Source organism: Triturus cristatus, chromosome 4_1 (genome assembly GCF_964204655.1).
Source record: "Triturus cristatus chromosome 4_1, aTriCri1.1, whole genome shotgun sequence".
Classification (NCBI taxonomy): Eukaryota; Metazoa; Chordata; class Amphibia; order Caudata; family Salamandridae; genus Triturus; species Triturus cristatus.
Genome location: NC_140585.1, coordinates 636,820,944 through 636,840,925, shown reverse-complemented (window position 1 = coordinate 636,840,925; position 19,982 = coordinate 636,820,944).

The window sequence follows — 19,982 nt, the reverse complement described above, 5'->3', positions numbered from 1 at the left end:
ATTTTCGTGTTTCTTTTAATTGGTTTTCGATCCTGTGCCACCTACACGCTTTGTTAGCCTTTGCACGTTTTGTTAATTTTCGTTTCTTTTAAATTTCTCTTTTCTCTTCATTTCTTGTTCTCACGCCTAATTTTCTACTTAGTTTGTTCTTATTACAGTTTTATGGATTTGGTACATATGTTTCGTCTTATGCATGTATTTGATTGTACTGTTTATAGCATTCATTCATTCCGGATAGTGAACCTAATGGTCCTGTTTCATTTCATTTTTTAGACCCCTGAAGAAGGGTCAGACACTAATGACCCGAAATGCATTGGGTGGATGTCTAATGAGCTTAAGAAGAATAATCTTTGTTATGTACTATCACATTTGGAAATGATATTTTCAACGAGAGATTTAATCGGATGAATTTGTTGTAACTCATTCCATGAAGTCAATAAATGGATGAAGAAACTCAACAGTTTCGTTGTTTATTGAGTGCCCTTGCTTTGTGAGAAGGTGACTCTTCTCACTACATACGACAATCTTTACAAAGACGTGGGAGGACTCCACGTGACACAAGGAGCACCAACAAAATAATTTTTTGAACTTTGCCGAAATTGTTTAAATAAGAGTGCACAGGGATAACATAGTGTTTTTCATTCGTTGCTTAGTCCTTCTCATCCCTGTTTGCACCACCAGTAATCATGCAATTAGACGACATCGCACAATTGACCACCAACAAAGCTGAAACGCTCGGCTTCTCTGTAGAAGCCGCCCAAGAAATTTATGATTTGATCCAGGAGACCAGATGTTTCACTTCACAAAAAACCACTACTTCTCAACTTTTGCGACAGTTTGAATATATAAGCAAAAAAGAAATTAATCAAAGGATGCATGCCACCACGTTAATCCATTATCACAAAAACAAAAGAATACCGAGGGGACTTAGGATAGCCCTCAAGCCAATGTTATGCAAAAACAGCAAGAAATTTGTTGAAAGATGGTATCAGATACTGAACAAATGTTCATTAGACCTCATTCTCCTGATTGTGGAAGAACTTTCAAAAGTCCTAATTGAATTAGAAGAGGAAATTAAAATTTTACAGACTGAAATCAATAAAATTCCAGATCTCACCAAAACTCTTGAAGACATCAACTTGAAACTGGAAAAATATGCAAAGGAAGTCAATGAAAGAAAAATTAGAAAATACCGCAGAGATACACTGGATTATAAACTAGAAGAAGTTTATACTTGGGCCGAAGTTTATAATCAAAGGAAATGGCAATCACAACCCACACAAAAGACCACTACATCTTCATCTCAAGAGAGTGTGGTATCAGACTCAGAAATTTCAGGATCAAGAGGCCCATTAAACAAAGCAACCTTATCCACCACCAAACCATCCACAAGTAATAACACTCAACAGCCTGCTTTTTTAGATATCAGCCCCGCGGCCAACGCTCCACCATCAACAGAAAGCCAACTAGAAGGAGTAAAAGAATCCGATCAAACAATTGCAGAGAGGACCAGGAGCCAGAAATCGAAAACAACCTCATAGTCAACATTTCATCGAAACAGTTGACCAAAGCAGAAACTAAATTACTCAATAAAGGCATGACATTCGTTCCCACCTACCATTCCAACCAAGCAGAAACGGAAATCGCTTTGTTTAAATTCTTCAGAACTTTGAAACTCAAATTTTTCTTCAAAGATATTCAAACACCACAATGCATAGAAACATGGGATAAAGACTTTAAACCCACCAGTACCTTTTGTGCGCCTTTCACCCACAAAACTATTGAAACTTTTGAGAGATCTGTACTAGCGGACATACAAGAAATGAAATTTGTCAAACCAAGAAAGTTGAATCTATCTCCCAAAGAATGGAATACACTTAAAAATTTAAGCGCTGACAAACAACTAACCTTTTCTAAAGCTGACAAAGGCGGCGCCCTCGTTATAATGGACACTGAATTCTACATCAATAACGTCAATGAACATGTTGCAAATCAAGACATTTATTTGCCTTTGGAATCTGATCCTACTGTGGAATATCAACAAATACTAGAAAACATCACTAAACATGCATTTGAAATGAATTGGATTGGCACCAAGACCAAACAATTTTTTGACACAAAATTTCCAAGAAGACCCAAGCTATACATGTTACCAAAGATTCATAAGGATATTAATAACCCTCCCTTCAGACCCATTGTCTCGGCGTGTGGGTCTATCTCTGAGCCTATTGGTAAATTTGTTGATAAATTCTTACAGCCTCTTGTTCAGAAAAGCGTTACCTACATTAAAGACACCACCTCTTTTTTAAACTTGTTGAATTTGGTTGAACTTGAAAATGGTGCATCCTACAGTCTGTGCACTATTGATGTAGTAGCGCTATATACATCAATACCCCATAATGAAGGCCTCGAGGCATTAGAATGGAGCCTGCTAACAAGTGAATTAGAGGAGTCACAAAGGTTGTTTATTATGGAACTCATGCAATTTGCTTTGTATTGCAGCTATTTCGAGTGGCAAAACAACTTTTATAATCAAACAAGTGGCACATCTATGGGATTCGGAGGGGCTCCCTCGTATGCTAATATTTTTATGAGCAAATTTGAAACAGATCACATCCTTGATAATACGATGTGGAAAGAAGGTATCATCATGTACAAACGGTACATTGACGATTTATTCTTTATTTGGAAAGGATCACGTTCACAACTTGAAGAGAATATTTCGATATTAAACACACACAATGACCGGATTAAATTCACCTACCACATTGATGAAAAAACCATTACATTTCTTGACGTCATTGTCAAACTTGATCAGAATCAAATTTCGACTCAGCTACACATTAAAAAGACTGACAGAAATTCCAGCTTACTTTTTCAGAGTTTTCATCCGGAAACTTTAAAAAAACATCTACCTACTTCGCAACTGATTCGAATAAAACGTATTGTATCCAACAATGATGATTTAACTAAATCTATTGAACAACAATTGACCAAGTATCGACAAAGGGGTTATCCAGAAAGTGTGTTGAAAACAGCAGCAGATAAAGTATCACTGTTACCCAGAGTTAACCTTCTCCAAGAAAAAACTACAGACACAAAAGACAAGAACAAAACTGTATGTGTATTGAAATATTCCACTGAATCATCACAGATTAAGAAAATCATAAATAAACATTGGCGAATCAACTCTATGGAACCAGATCTTCTTGATCTTTTTGACAATAAAATCACATTTGCTTTTCAACGTTCAAAAAACATTAAGGAAATTCTGAATACACCTAAGAAATTGACTAAACCATGGCGAGGTATGCTTCAATGTCAAAACTGTACCCACTGTGGTAACGTAATGATTGGCAACCAATTTAATCATCCCACGAAAGGTTACTCCATACCTTTACATCATACAAGTACTTGTGATACGACTAATTGTATATACGCCATCAAATGCCCCTGCGGAAAAATATACGTAGGTCAAACTGAGAGGAAAGTGAAAATTCGGATCTCAGAACATAAAAGTAACATCAGAACGAAGAATTTAAAATCAGCTGTAGCATCACATTGGATTGAAACTGGTCACCAAATTTCTCAGTTGCGGTTCACAATACTTGAAAAGATCACACAACGTCGAGACATGGATCCTGCAAAACAAAGATTAAGGACTGAATACTTCTGGATAAAAAAACTTAATTGTTCTCACCCTATCGGGTTGAATGATCGTATAGAATATGCCTGTTTTCTTTAGTCAATTAATCATAGTTCCATTGGCAAACAGTGTTATCCGGTCCTGAAATTCCCTATGCATAATCCATTAATCTATTTTCGAATGATGATGTTCACTTACGTATCTTTATTACGTTTGTATTTTGACTCTTGAATTTGTTTCCCTCTCATTTTATTGTTTCTCTTTAACTCTACTGATTTCTTTTTTCTTGTAACTTTATTGAGGGTTTTTGTTTATTTATTTATTTATTTTTTCGTATCTTCGTTTTCACACGGGTTATATTTGTCTGGCCGCTCTATTGGCCGCCAGCGTCCTTATTTTTGACAACTTGATGCCCATAGGCTTGCGAAATTACGTCATCACGTAACCAATTGGCTCATTTTCACTCATATATATTGACTAATCACGGGGTGTCTTAGATTGATGATCCTGAACCGACGTCGAACCTTCACGCCGCCAGCAGAGCCTTAGACATGTGAAAACCGTCCGGTTTCCAGTAAGTCTCCGTTCAACACGCTCCCCCCTGGGTTTAAATGGGATCCTTTAGTACCATTTTTCACATAATCTTATCACTCGCTTTAAGCCTTCGCATTTTCTCACTCGCTTGATATTTTCGTGTTTCTTTTAATTGGTTTTCGATCCTGTGCCACCTACACGCTTTGTTAGCCTTTGCACGTTTTGTTAATTTTCGTTTCTTTTAAATTTCTCTTTTCTCTTCATTTCTTGTTCTCACGCCTAATTTTCTACTTAGTTTGTTCTTATTACAGTTTTATGGATTTGGTACATATGTTTCGTCTTATGCATGTATTTGATTGTACTGTTTATAGCATTCATTCATTCCGGATAGTGAACCTAATGGTCCTGTTTCATTTCATTTTTTAGACCCCTGAAGAAGGGTCAGACACTAATGACCCGAAATGCATTGGGTGGATGTCTAATGAGCTTAAGAAGAATAATCTTTGTTATGTACTATCACATTTGGAAATGATATTTTCAACGAGAGATTTAATCGGATGAATTTGTTGTAACTCATTCCATGAAGTCAATAAATGGATGAAGAAACTCAACAGTTTCGTTGTTTATTGAGTGCCCTTGCTTTGTGAGAAGGTGACTCTTCTCACTACATACGACAATCTTTACAAAGACGTGGGAGGACTCCACGTGACACAAGGAGCACCAACAAAATAATTTTTTGAACTTTGCCGAAATTGTTTAAATAAGAGTGCACAGGGATAACATAGTGTTTTGGGATCAGATATTAACCCATTAACCTTGACTATGGCGGTGGGCGACGCAGTCAAGAGTTGGATTTTTTGTATGAATGTGGGGCTCATCCACAGCTGGGCCAGGAGCATGAAGAGGAATTTTCACTCTAGGGAATCAAATGCCTTAGTGGCATCTAATAGTGTGGCTATCGCCGAGACATGTGGGGCGAGGTAATGCATCAGCGTAATTATGGTCATTAGGTTGTGGGATGTGGAGCAGCTCGGCACAAAGCCCAACTGATCTGGCTGAACAATGAGTGGGAGTAGCGGCTGCAGCCTATTCACCATGGCAAATATTTTGTTGTCTATATTTATTAGTGACAGCGGGCGATATGAGTCACACGATGTCGGAGCTTTGCCCAGTTTGAGCAGTGTAATGGTGACTGCCTCATGCATTGATGGTGGGAGTAACCCTCTTTAGAGCGCCTTCTGATACACCTCCAACAGGCGAGGAGCCAGGAGCGCCACATATTCTTTGTAGAATACTGAGTTCAGCCCGTCGGTCCCAGGAGCCTTTTCACCTGGAAGGCTTTGTATGACTTTCTGTATGTCCTCACCAATGAAAGGCTCATCTAGATAGTCTTGGTGTGCCCACTCAGCCATAGTAGCTCAATCATGTCTAAATATTCCAATAATTCTTAGGGGGATGATGCTGTAGTGTATACTTGGGTGTAGAAGTTTTTCATAGTGTCTAGTACGTCAGTTGGTGAGTGGACTGGTGGCGAATCAGGTGGATGGAGCTCGGTAATATAGAAGGAAGCACTGGAGGTTTTTAGCAGATTCGCCAGCATCTTGCCAGGGCAATCACCCTCTTAGTATCAACGGTCCTGCTCGTGTTTATGTAGGAATTAGTTTTCTCTTTTAGCTTCCTCCTGGAATGCCGTTAGCTGTCCCCTTATCTTTGCTAGTAACTCAGATTCTTGGGATTTGAAGTGTTGGCATTCCAAATCTCGAATCTCGCACTCTAGGTTTATAAGGGTGTTTCAATGATCTTTCAGAACCCCCGACTGCAGGGCTATACATGCCCTATGTATCACGACCTTGAAGGCCTCCCATAGTGTGCCCGCTGAATCTACTGAGTCTGCATTGTGCTAAAAAAATTGATTATGCTTTTTCATATCCCATCTTTAAATACAACGTCCAAGCAGTGCATTTGGACATAGCCGCCATGCAACGGGCTGCACAAAGGGCTGTGGGGTCTGGAACTTAAGTACTACCCGTGCTTGGTCCGACAACATGCGTGGAAGATGTGTGGCTGTTGTGGCCCAAGAGTGCACATCTTTGGATGTGAGCCAAAAATCTAACCTGGACCGTGCTCTGTGTTGCTGTGACACGCAAGTGCCCTCCCTTAAATCGGGGTGTAGTAAATGCCAAGTGTCTACTAGGTAAGTATCATCCATAGGGGTACAGAGCATAGCAGCTGCCTGCTGATGATGATTACGGGATGCACCCACCCTGTCTGCATGTTCTGACAGGACCACATTTAAGTCACCACCCCTGAGTATCGCGGAGTTCCCCAGTGACTGGATCCCCATCCATACATGGTTAAAAAGCTCTGGGTCATCAGTATTAGGCATGTATGTGTTGGCTATCGTTACCTGTTTTTCATATAGCCCACCCTTCAGTATAATGTATCTACCTACTGGGTCTGTTATAACATGTTCTGTTTTCCATGGGAGACCTCTGCATGTAAAGATCACTAAACCTCGCGAATAGTTGGAGTAGGCTGATGTGTGTATATCCCCCCACCTGCTATCTTTTAGCTGTGACTGGGAGGTGTCCCTCAGATGGGTCTCCTGTAAGAGACAGATATCTACTTTGTGTCTGGTCAGATATGATTGAACCAGCTGTGTTTTCTATGGTCGTTTAGACCCCGAGTTTTAGGGGGACCACAACCCGGTGGGCGATTCCCTATGTGATGGGCAGGTGAATATGTATGCAGTGTTTTTGCGTACTCATACATGTCAACACATCATGTCTTGTGTCGTGATGGAAATGTGCAGTGCGAGCAGCCTCAGCAAGAAAATCTGCAGTAACAAACAACAACAACTTAGCCACATCCCACCCCCCTCCCACACCAACACCCAATTAGGTTGAATAATTAGCCCCCCTTTTACACCCAACAGAACTTTGATCTCAAACAGCCAGAAGACTACAAGGGAATTATCCCGAGGGGAACAAGGAGTTACCGGTGAACAGCCCTTCCAGTTAAGGCTGGGTGGTTGAGCCGTGGTGCATGTTGGGCTGTGATACTATATTGTTTAGATAGAGCAGGAAGTACTGTCACAGGATTGTGATGGTGTAACAAAGGCTTACCATATGATGTAAATAGACTGTAAGGGAGGCAAAGTATAACATTTGCATTAACAGGGATGTCCTGCTACAGTGGTACAAACAAACCATGCCAGAATTGAAAATCAGTGTGCTTAGTCATTCTCCTTCAGGTGGCCTTCTGACGATGTTCTGCCTGTCGACTGCACAGCTTTCCTTGACTTTCCCGCCTGCTTGGCAAATTTCACGCAGCCTTCGCATCTGTGAAAAAGTGAGATTTGCCCTCAAGTTGTACCCACAGCTTTGCTGGGTATAGAAGAACATATTTAGTCCCTGATTGTTGGAACAGTTTCTTGGCTGGAACGAATTCCCTGCCAGCCACCTGGACCGGTTCAGTAAAGTCCAGATAGAAGTATATTGTGTTGCCTTGGTATTGGACGGAACCAAGTTGTGCTTGCTTCATAACTGTGTTGTGGTAGTTTAGAAGGCGAGCCAGGATTCGACGCGGCTGTGCCCCCACCGGTGGTTTGGGGCCGAGAGAGCGGTGGGCCTGCTCGACCAGGAGCATGCTGGAAAGTTCACTACCAAAAAGATCGCACAGCATGTTTTCCGAAAAGTTTTCCATGCTGGGTATGTTGGTCGTTTCTGGTATTCCTGTCATTCTAACATTATTAAGTCTGGATCTAGCCACCAAATCCTCATTTTTGGCTTTTATTAGGCATAGAATCTTGTCCATCTGCAGCAGCTGCTCTTGAGATTCTGTGTGTTGGTCGTCCAAGTGGGAAACTCTGTTCTCGAGGGCATCAATCCGTGTTTCATGTGTTTCGCCCCGCTGTTTCACCTGGTCAAAGCGAGCGGCGAGGGAGTCTAGTTTGGAGTCTATGGCCAGCAGGCTGGCCTTCACATCTTTCAGCATGGTTCGTAGATCTTCCTCCTGTGATGCATCCACCTCGATTTCCCCTGCCGCAGTGGCAGCCGCAGCCGCAGGTCCACTGTCTACTTGACATGTAAGTCTTTTGTCGAATAACAGATTTGGCTGTTTTGCATCAGTTTTTCCCACGGCTGTGGTTTCCAGCACCCAGAGCGCTAGGAAGGTAGATGTGTGAAACCCACAGGCCGCAGTATCCTCTCGACAGCAGCACAGGCAGACCTGGGATGCACCCTGTCAATTCCAGCGACACCACCAGACCGTGGGGAGCCCCTCAATCGAAAACCACCTCTGATGAGTATGCTGTGTGTTCACTGTGCCGCGACCTACGGTCAGCATGTTATGTCTATGAATGCAGCAGACATGTGCACTGTCTTTCCGATGCGGGGGGATACGACCCGTCTTCTCCAGCTCCCGCTCACTGCCCGGCCGAGTGTGAGTCTGTACAATTGTAGTCACTGCAGGCCTCACTCCACTTTTATTTTTTGTCTGCACCGTGGCAGGTCCCAGGGAAGCGGCGACACCAGGGTGGTGCAAGGGTCAGCCTTCCTCCACCAGGCCCGGGACCCGATGCATGTTTACCACCTGCAGAGCAACCGCCCCCCCACACCGGCCTCAGTAATCAGGCAATGTAGCGACAGGAGCCTCCGTGCTTCCACATGCCACACCTCCCAGCCGTGTGGTGAAGATCAGGGGTCACACCGCGGGACTCACAAGCTTGTCTGTTGCAGAAGGTCCGCTCCACACCCGCTGCAGCCTCCGGCCTGGTCCGCCACCACCAGACGCTCTGCGGCCTGGAGGGCACTCCAGGAGGAACCACAAACGCCATCGCCGGTCTGCAGCAATGCAGGCAGGGCACCGATTCAGCAGCGGCGTCCACCACGTCGGATGCAGAAGCACCTCGGGACCACATGCAGTAGGCCACTGCAGGCCAGCACTTCTCAGCAACAATGGAGGCGGCATCTGCCCGTGTCACAAAAGCAGCTAATTCCAGTGCTTTCCCATGTCAGGTGAGTGTGCTGTGTTCTGTGTTGTGCCAGCACCAAGATCAGGTAGATTAATGCAGGATGTTGGGGCTCGACCGGCAGTGCCCTCTTAGTGAGCGGCCATCTTGCTGCTCGGCTTGGCCACGCCCTCAAAAGCATAGGGATAATCAATAGCTATTCTCTATACTACAAACACTCCTAATTTCAGTGTTTATCAACAAAGCCATCATGAGATCAAAAAAAGTAAGACATATAATAGTGCTTACTTTCACATTACGTGATCTGTATACAAGCAGAGGCTAGTATGACTGTAATTGTAACAAGGGAACACTCTAATGGACTGGCAGTAGTCTCGAACAAATCTGTTCTAATGACCCCACATCTCACATTTTCGGATGTAAACATTCTTATATTTTTTTATTGTTATTCCAATAAATAGGTCAAATATTTTCCTTTAGAGTTACTCAACATGGATTAACTATTCTGACATACAGGAACAAATGTATTTTAGTGCTGGAATACGGCCAAACACGTGTTGGTATTTTCGAATTCTACTGTAGCTACTGTCATAATGAAGTTGTTTACTTTAGTCAGTGGATTTAGTGAATATGTCTGTATTTAATTTATTTTATATTAACCCAGTTGGCTATATGTCTAGAAATGATACTTGTATTTGTGATTTATTTGTTGTAAACCTAATATTCGGTTCACACGCATGTAGCCATTCAATATGTCTCTAGAGTTCCTTCCTTTCCATACCACACGAAGAAGAAGTTGTCTATGTATCTACATCAGTGATTCACATTTAGAGAATTAATCAATTTCATTATATATATATATTTCTATTTCTAGTGGTTCATGTATAAATTATCAGTGCTGGGGACACAGGTCACTCCCATTTATGTTACCTTCACCGATAAATACATTTTATTTTCAAATAAAAAAAAAAATGCTAGGTTACAAAATGATTTCCAATAACTCCTCTAAAAATTGTACAGTTACTGTTCGGTTACCATGGTCATTTTCCATAGCCGTTATTATGGCCTATATTTCTTTCCACTGGGAAATATCAGTATAAAAAGCCTATTTATCCAATATAATTAAGGGCTGGTGGAGCAGGCATAGTGCCTCTACGCGGACTCGTGGAGTACACGCAGTTGGAAAAAAACTCTGCTCCGCTCCCTCCCAAAGTAATTATAATGTAAAAAAAGGCACTTACCTGCCGTGGCTGCCTCCTCCTCGCCATGGGCACTCTCCTTCCTCGTCCTTCTTTTTTTATAACCCCTACGTTGTAAGTTTTGCGCATGCACCTGAGATTACTTAACATAACATATATAATGCTGCTGCCTCCTTAAAACTACCAACTGCATTTGATACTGCCAAAAACACAATATTGGCAATGGAAGGACTGTATGGATAGAGACTCTTGAAAATGTCATAGTTGAAAAAGATGATAAAAAGGTTATAAAGTATCTGAGTAACATGGCTGGTGAAGGAGGCAAAGAAGCCATTAAAAATATACCACAAAAAGGTGAAGTGATGTAAGAACAAATCAAAACAGCCTTGAATGTCAAGTTTAATCCAGTGCCAAATGTGGATTTCGAAAAATAATATTTAGTCAGGTTACCAGAGACCAGTGAAACCACCAATGAATTTGTTGAAAGACTGCAGCTTCTAGTGAAGCGCTGTAGATTCAATGCGTTTAAAGATGAGGAAGCTACTTGCCTCAGAGTAATAGATGTATGTCTCTCAGATTCCTTTCGATGGTGAACGCTGATGAAAACACTGAGCTCAGAATAAGTCCTCAAGACTGCTCGGGCTGAAGAGCATGCTGATTGTCAATCATGACATGGATGCCAGATGCGCCCAAAATGCGTCAGTCATGAGCATGAAAAGTAAACAAAAGTACAAGGCTGAGAGACACAAATGTGGATTGTCCTTTCCACACGAAGGTTAATGCCCCGGCATTGTACAAACGTGCCTCAGCTGTGGTAAAGTAAACTATTTTGCCATGACTTGCAGGGCAAAGAGAATAGTGTGTTATACTGTGAAGATAAAATGGCCGATTGAATGATACCTCCGTGATGGTAGATGTGCTCTCACAAGGTCAATCGGTCACACTAACTGAGGTGCAAATCGACACCGAACGAAGTTGATTGTCAACTAAATTATCGACAAACAGTTCCTCAGTTTCCAGTGGAAGCGACAATGATAATTGTGTGATGTTGATGTTTTCCTCAGAAAGGCATAGACATGTGGTTCTGATCAAATATGGGAAAAAAGTCAAAGTGAAGAAAAACCGACATGGAGAAGCACCAAGCACATTAAAACATTGTCCGAAGTTCACTTTAAAAATAAATGGGTGATTAATACCATTCATAATTGATAATGGTAGGTCCATAAATATCATGCTTGGGGGGAGGTGTCAAGTACTGTCTCTGTTACCACAACTTACTAAGTCAAAGACAAAAATATACACGCCCTTAAAGAGTCAAGAATACTTTGCAGCCATGATGAAATTTAAGAAAAATGTGGTACAAACACTTATTTATGTACTTCGAGGAACAGCTTCAAGTGCCTGTCTGCTGAGTTTTAAAATTGTGACTGATATGGGACTGATATCAGTGAACTACAATATAAATGCTCATTATTAAATTGTAAGTCAATTTCCTTCATTATGTCATGGGCTAGGAAAGCTCAAAACACTGAAAGTAACAATTACACATAAATGAGAATGTTTATCCTGTTGATCAAAGACAGATGAATTGATTTTCACTTGCAAGACTCTGCTGAAAAGAAACTTAATTTGATACTCAAACATGACATCATTGAACACTCCACTGATCCGACACCATGAGTTTCTCCCATTGTAGTAGTGCCCAAAAGAGATAGTGAAGGAGCTGTATGCATATGCATTGACATGCACCAGGCCAACAAGGCCATTGAAAGAGAGTGTCATCCCTGCCCTTACATTGCTGATATGATAACTCAGCTAAATGGTGCAAAGTTTTTTACTCAACTTGACTTAAATGTAGCTTCAAGAAACATTCTGGTACATTACAACCTGTTCTAGACATATTGGTTTGTTTAGCTATAAGCGATTGAGTTTTGGCATATCCTCTGATGCAGAATTTTTCCAAGACATCAATCAACGTATCACACAGCCTGCAGTAAATGCATTTAACTATAGGGATGACATATTCGCTTTTGGAAACACACAGAAAGAACATGACAAGGCTCTAATGCAAGTATGTTGTTTGTTAATTAATGCTGTGCAGTTACTGTTAGAGATACATACAATACTTTTCTATGGCCAGTGCACCATTCCAAGAACAAATGAAAAAGGATGTATTTTTTCATTGGTCATGAGAGTGTGAGAAGAGCTTCCAAAACATCAAGCGAGCCATTCAAACTGTCTCTGAAACGGCCTACTTTGATCCCAAACTACATACAGAGGTTGTAGTTGATGCTAGACCTGTTGGGTTGGGTGCAATCCTTGACCAGCACAGCTGACAGCCAAATTCCTGGAGACATGTTGTGGCATACACCATTAAGAACATCAATTTGCAAGAGGAGATCGAGTTCTGGTTAGATCATACAGAAAAGGAAATCTGATGCTCATTTTGAGGATGAACCCTTTACTATCAAGAACACCGAACAACACATGGTGACTGCCCAGCATCCTGGGAAGTCCCTTATGAGAGTTTCCTCTCATTTTCGCCTTGTGGCCCATGACTCACCAAACATCTATGTAAATGTAGTGACTAAGTCTAGACAGAGTGTTGGTGACTCTGTATCTGCTAACAATTCCACCTCACCTGTGCAGATCACTAACACTTCGACTGCGGGTTCCAGGTTTCCAGTGACCTGATCAGGATGTGTGATTCAGGTGCCACAATGCTTAATTGAAGAACTGGAATTGCTTGTGTGTCTATGTATTTATTCAAGTATTTACTCGTATATTTATGTATGTATTTAATTATTTATCTATTTTTAAATCTGTGACTTTTTATTTAACAAAGCATCTTGTAATAAAAGAACGCTGTAACTCTTTTGATTCCCACTGTATTCTGTAGGCCTCTGACATAAGCATTGAAGGGATGAGTTTAAGCCAGGCTTAAAATATTGAGTTCTGACTGAAGTAAAAATGTGTAAAACTACTCTCCATGTGTGGCGTTCTGATTGGCGGGTGCCTAAGCTGGCAGGATGCTACGGTAAATGTCGGGAAGAGAGACAAAGGTTGACCCTCTTCTAAAAAGATATTTCACGCACTACCAACAGGAACTACAGTCGAACTCCTTACCTGTACCATCCAGCAAATGGCAGTCATAGGCAGACTGATCAGCAGCCCTCTTTATTAAAAAATAACCTAATCTAATTTATAAAAAAAGCCTTTCCCTTTCCCTACCGCAGTGTCTGGTTTCTCTCCCTATAGTCTCAGAAAATCACACTTTGTTTGGGAAAGCAAACTCACCTCCACGGCCATGGACTTCCAACATGGAACTTAGAGGCCTGTGTCACTCTAGTTCACTCAGCCACTCATGTAGTGAGTAACATTCTTCTCCCACACAGCATACATTCATTCATGCACATTCTATTGCTGGGATTACGGGTTAGCCATTAGCAGTAGGCTCCCACACTTGCAGTAAAGGTAAAATGTAGGGGTGTGCATGATTCATTTAATTTGTTTTTGCATAATTATGTGAAATTAAGGTGAAATAAAGTGAAAGAATACATTATTATTTATAATTACACAAATCTGTTATTGCACACTGTTTAGAACGAAACGCATCCTCGTGCCTACTGTTGGCATAAGGATGCATTTATATACGAGCCCGGTGAACAACAGCTATTCACCCTATGCTGCTCCTGTGCGCATACCACAAATTACTGTGAATTGTAATTTCTTTTACCGCGAATGGTGCATAATCACGTGAATTGGGGTAATGCTGTGATTTCGGGGATTACATGCATCGAGTGAAATACAAAATTCCCGAAATTATGCAAATTATGCAAATTATGCGGGTGCAATTGAAATTTTACCCAGGATTTGTAAAAAGACCTGGTCACTCTAGGATCACTTCAAAACACGGTATACTTCCACAATCGTGTTACATGCATGAACCTGTGGCAGAGAGAGTAGTTCACTTTCACTACTAAAAACTCAATTGGTGCTCACCTTCATATCCAGGATAGGTCCAGGATCCATCTCATGTTATAGGCAGGCCTAGAACCTCCTGTTCACGCTAGGTAGTATTAGACTGTTGCCAAAAAGCCAGACATTGAGTTAAGAGTTTCTTGCAGTTGTGCACACAGGGCAGGAAACAACACTGTACACCATGCAGCTGTCATTCCCATCCAACAGTGTTATTGTGTTGTGAATGTGTTGTGCTTTTGTTCTGCTGTGAGGCACATTTTTGTGCTGCTGTGAAAGTGTGGTATTGTGGAGTATTGTCTTGGTGTGTTTGTTCTGTTCTTGTGTTCCATTGTGAAATATTTGTTGTGTTAGATTTTGTTGTAGTGTTGATGTATTATGTTATTTTTGTGATGGGTTTTTGTTCTGCATTACGGCATTCGTTTTTTCTTATTATGTACTGTGGTTATTGCATTCTATTTTGACAGTTTTGTTGGGTTGTGCCCTGTTCTGTTTTTACTGTGGTGTTATGTTCTTTTGTGTTATATTATGTTATTTTCTGTTGTGCTCTGCAATCTATATTTACTTTGGAGATGTAAATGACTAATATTAAATTTCCAGTCATTGGCAGCATGTTCCTTTAAAGTTCCAGTGACAAGGGAGCGCTTACCAATATCTAAGGTATTATTATTATTATTAAAGCTTGTAGAGCACACGGCTACCTCCAACGGAAGTGTCCCAGCGCTAGCATCCTATCTAAGACAAGAAGAGACCAGGGAGGACCACTATATCTAGGGCAAGCCAAAAAGCCAAGTCTTAAGAGCTCTTCTAATCAAATACCACTGCTCAGTATCTAAATGTTTAACACTACTGTGAACCTTTGGGCTTGCCACTGTCTTAAATAGTTGAAGAGCTCCCTTATCACCATAGACCATGTCAAATGGTTGCGTGTCACTGGACATTTAGAGGCCTTCGCTTCTTTTGGCTGGAAATATAGCAGCATTTGTTGATGTATCTAAAATAAACAACAAAAAGCCGGACTCATATTCTGATGGACAGCCAGTTTCTCTGCCAAGGCAACAAAGTAAATTACTCCATCATCCTGATGGAGATGCTGCCTGCCAAATTTAGAAATTACTGCCAAGCAGGCGGTCATCTTCTAAACCATTGCCAGGAAACGCCATCATGGCGGTTCCTGTCAATGGTTTGTTGCACTTTGGTGCAGGGCTCCATCAACATGATGGAGCCTTGTAACAAACTGTTTTCTTTTTTATTTTCCTCCCAAAAAACCCTGAAGCAGATTTTCTTTTGAAAAAAAAAAAGATAATTCCTCCTTGTCATGGGAGTCATGTACCATAGCGAGGGGGGCATTTTGAGATTCTTACTGTCTCTTACCACCTGGGTTTGCCTGCTGGAGACTCACAGTCAAAAACAAGTATATGTCCACTCATCCTAATTGAGCAGATGGACCTATAGCCAATTCTCTGACAGTCCTTAATCCTTCAGAGAATTTAGGCCATAGCAGTGTCAGAGTCGTCATCTCCATGGAAAAACTATGGTCTGCACACAATTAAATCGGGTGGGTGGATGTATATGTTGGTGGGGAAGCAACAACGTTGATGTTGTGACACAGTTCCCTCTCCATCAACATATACATTAGGATCAAAGTCTAACACAGTAAAAAACACAAAGCAACATAATAACAAATTAAAACAAAACTGGGTGAAGCTGTTTAAAGAGAACGCAACAGAACAACCACCGGTTCAACCCAATTGCATCTCATACCAATAATGAAGCACAAAAGAACACCACCACAACAAAATGCTACACAACAAATACACACACGCTTTGTGACGAGGAAGAGGTGTGGCGCCGCGGGCAGGGCGACTGACTCCGGAATCTGGGGAGCACGGTTAGATCCCCAGCGCTGGCGGCAGATTAGCCCAGCACCATGTGACTCTGGGCAATAGCTTCCTTAATCTTCCCGACGGCCCCCAGCGCCTAGAGACCCTTACGGGTGATTGTTCGCGCTTTACAAATGTGGATTATTATTATTTGTTGTCACGCATTACCACTTCAAGAAACCTGCTTTCACAATACATTGATAAAAAATGGTCTGCACCAAGGTGTGTCCTAACTTTCCACAAAGGACATGAAAGAGTTACAGTCAAAAACGTTTTGTTATCTAGAACAGTCAGTCTAATGTTTTGGAGGAGACAATATTAACACCTCCTGTGCTTTCTGAATCTGATCTGGCCCAGATATGGTAAAACATTGGCGATACGTGCTAAAGGAGCAACACTCGAGTCTATGTCTTTATACAAGTATAAAAGGTTTCAGCAAAGGAACTTTGACTTGCAAAACAGTTTAAAGAAAGACTTTTGCTTGGAAAATGAGTCCAGAAGTATCAGCACAAAAGCAGTGGGGGCAGCTGGTTGCATGACAGCTAACACTTACCATATCTGGCTAAAAGAAAGGAAGGTATTTAAAAAACCCGAATAAGCTAATGTTACCACTCTTGCGGCTTCGTACTGTTTATATTCACTATTTTCCATGCTGCCCTCAGCCCTTCTGCTAATGGTACTAGATAATTCAGACTGTTACACATTCCATCCTTTTTCAGATGGAAAGAATCAGAAAAGAGAGTCTATAAATCACATCCCGATTCAGCTGGATGTTTCAGTATTTTGTATTAAAGAAATAAAGCAAACCAGAATTTCGCAGTAAGTGCAATGACTAGATTGATCCCATCTGGAATGGACCAGTGTGTAGTGTGCTCACTGATTCAACAGACACGACCGCAGAGATCACTTCTGTGATTCAAAGGCTCCAGAAAATGTGAAAGTGCATATAAAGAAAGCGTTGCTTTTCTAATGTCGGATATCGTATACATGGTAGCACCTCGGATATTTTGCATGTCTGTTGCCTGTTTGTTGAAAAGCAGAAGAAGAACTTCGTATTCATATGTCACATTTCTGGATAGGAGTGATTATGGTTTTGATGTCTGCGATTGGCAAGACCATATAAGTAATGGCATAGACAACTATCCTACAAAACTATTAAAGCTATAGATTTGTATGCCTTGTTTTAAAATTTAAACGGTAAAAAATTAAAGTATCACCTTACTGTAACCAATATAAACACAGAAACAAAAATGTCATTTAAAGGTGTAGCAGTTCTAAAAAATGGATATTGATCTCATGGAAAAAATTGACAATTTAAGGCCTGATTATAAGTACCATGTAAAGTTGTGAGACCTGCGCAAACACCCAGATGCCCAGGGATTGCAGTCCTAAGTGATGGAAATAAGGTCCCGATTTTGTCGAAGAGGGTACAATGTCACTAAGGCGATGAAGCACCCTTCCCCAAGCTGAATATATGCCCGCCTCATTTAGATTCGGGTGGACCTTCTGTTTGCTGACAGAGGATACTACACCGTCAACACCGCTGATAAACCCCTCCAATGACCCAACAAACGGAGGTTTCAGTATTTGTCTGCGCACCCTTTTTAGAGTGGACTAACAAATAGCAATATTTCACTGTCTGTCACAGGGACACTGCAAACTGCATGATGACCCTCCACGCAATGGGAGACTACTTTCTTGGTGGGGGAGGGGGTCATTTTTTTGATAATTTTGAAGACAAAATCCCGCTTAGCGATTTTGTTTTTGAAAATAAAAAAATGGTTAAAATTTAATATATGGCTCCGTCAGTTTGATGGAGCCCTCCGTCAAACTTTCAAGAGATGCCCTCTGGACTGGGGGAATCTCTAAATTTGGCAGGCAGAGTGCCCTCTCTGTGGTGGGAGTGAAGTACTCCGCCATGACAAAGGTGCATATTACGTCCTCCATAGTCTAAGTACGGCCTTTAGTTTGCTATCACAATCCAGTTGACATATGTGATACACAGTGATTCTAGGGGGCAGATTTTTGTTGCACTTGCGCCACTTTTGCGCCGCCGTTGCGTCACTTTTGTGACGCAGCTGCGGCGCAAATCCTGCGCCATGGTGCGGGGTATTTACAACGTGACGCATCTGGGAGATGCGTCACGTTGTAAAGCCCTGCGCCACATGTAGGCGTTCCAGGGCAGGTGGGGGCGTTCCAGCGCAGGAACGCCTCCTAAAAGTGGCTGAGTGAAATCTACAAGATTTCACTCAGTCACTTTTAGGCCCATGCTGCGTCAAAACCCTGCGCCTGCTTGAAGCAGGCGTAAGGATTGACGCAGCATTGTACAGATAGGGCCCCCCAGAACATTGCTGGAGCTGCGTCGCGCTTGCGACGCAGCTGTAGCAATGCACCACTTTTACGGCACAGATGCGTCACGCATCTGTGCCGTTTTTGCCCCATGGTGCGCCGCATTATAAATGCAATGCATCCATGGTGGCGCAGCTGTGGCGCATAATAACTGGCGCATCCCTGCCGATATGCAGGGATGCGCCAGTTATCATAAATCTGCCCCTAGGTTTTCACCTCTAGCGAAAAAAGAAAGTTACAAGAACTTTGGTTAAAAAGTCCCAAATTTGTATATATATATATTTTCACTGAAAACCATAGGTTTCAGGCATGTTATAGTTAGAAATTAGCATTTAAAAAACCTTAGAACTTCACTGAAAGAACCATAGGTTTTAGGGAAAGTTATAGTTAGTTGTCCATTGCACTCGTACAAAACCCGTGAAATTCCCCCGTTATAGTTAGTTCAGCTAACTATAACTTGCGCCCCCGCAATGCACTGCTGATGACGTCACATAAGACATCACTCTTGACATGGTCAGTGATATCACTGATGTCATTTGAGATTTTATCAGTGATGTCATCAGTGATGTCACTGACCATGTCATGAGTGATGTAATATGTGACGTCATCAGCAGTGCATTGCAGGGGCGCGAGTTATAGTTAGCTGAACTAACTGTAACGGGGAATTTCACGGGTTTTGTACAAGTGCAATGTCCACCTAATTATAACTTTACCTAAAACCTATGGTTAATTTCGAAGGTTTTTTAAAAGCAAATTTCTAGCTATAGCGTGCCTGAAACCTCTGTTTTTTTCTGTGAATTTCACAGGTTTTTCAAATGCTAGTTTCTAACTATGCCTACAGAGGTAGGACATGTGAAGAAAGAAGAAAAAACGCACAGAAAGAAGCAATAGAAATGCAGAAAGAAGCAACAGAAGTCCACAAAGACGAAGAAAAGTGCAAGAAGAAGCAAGACGTGCTGAAAGAACCAACAGAGGAGCAGAAAGAGGCCTTGTTGCAAAATCAGCCTGTGCCCACAACTTTTTCAGACGGGTACTGGTGGTACCTGACTCTGACTAACCAGGCCAAGAGCCAGTGCTATGCTACAAGACACTTAGAATACAGTGAAGACACCTACATACACTAGGGAATACTATGCATTGGGGTACCCCTGTGATTAGCATGACCTCCTCTGTAAGGCCCTAGTACATAATAGGGAAGGGGGATTAAAACTACCTCTAAGACAGAGGTGCAGAAAGGCCCCACCCCCTCCCTTCAACACTGTGCAAAGGCACCCTGTGGTGCGTTTTATGTTGGGGTATTAAGTACCCTTGAATCCTGAGGGTCCCTGGGGTCCAACTAGCCCACCAGGTACCTCCAGTAAGCACCACAGAGCTGTGTTGCAGAGAGGTATAAAAAGGTGATTGTCCTGGACCACCTCTCT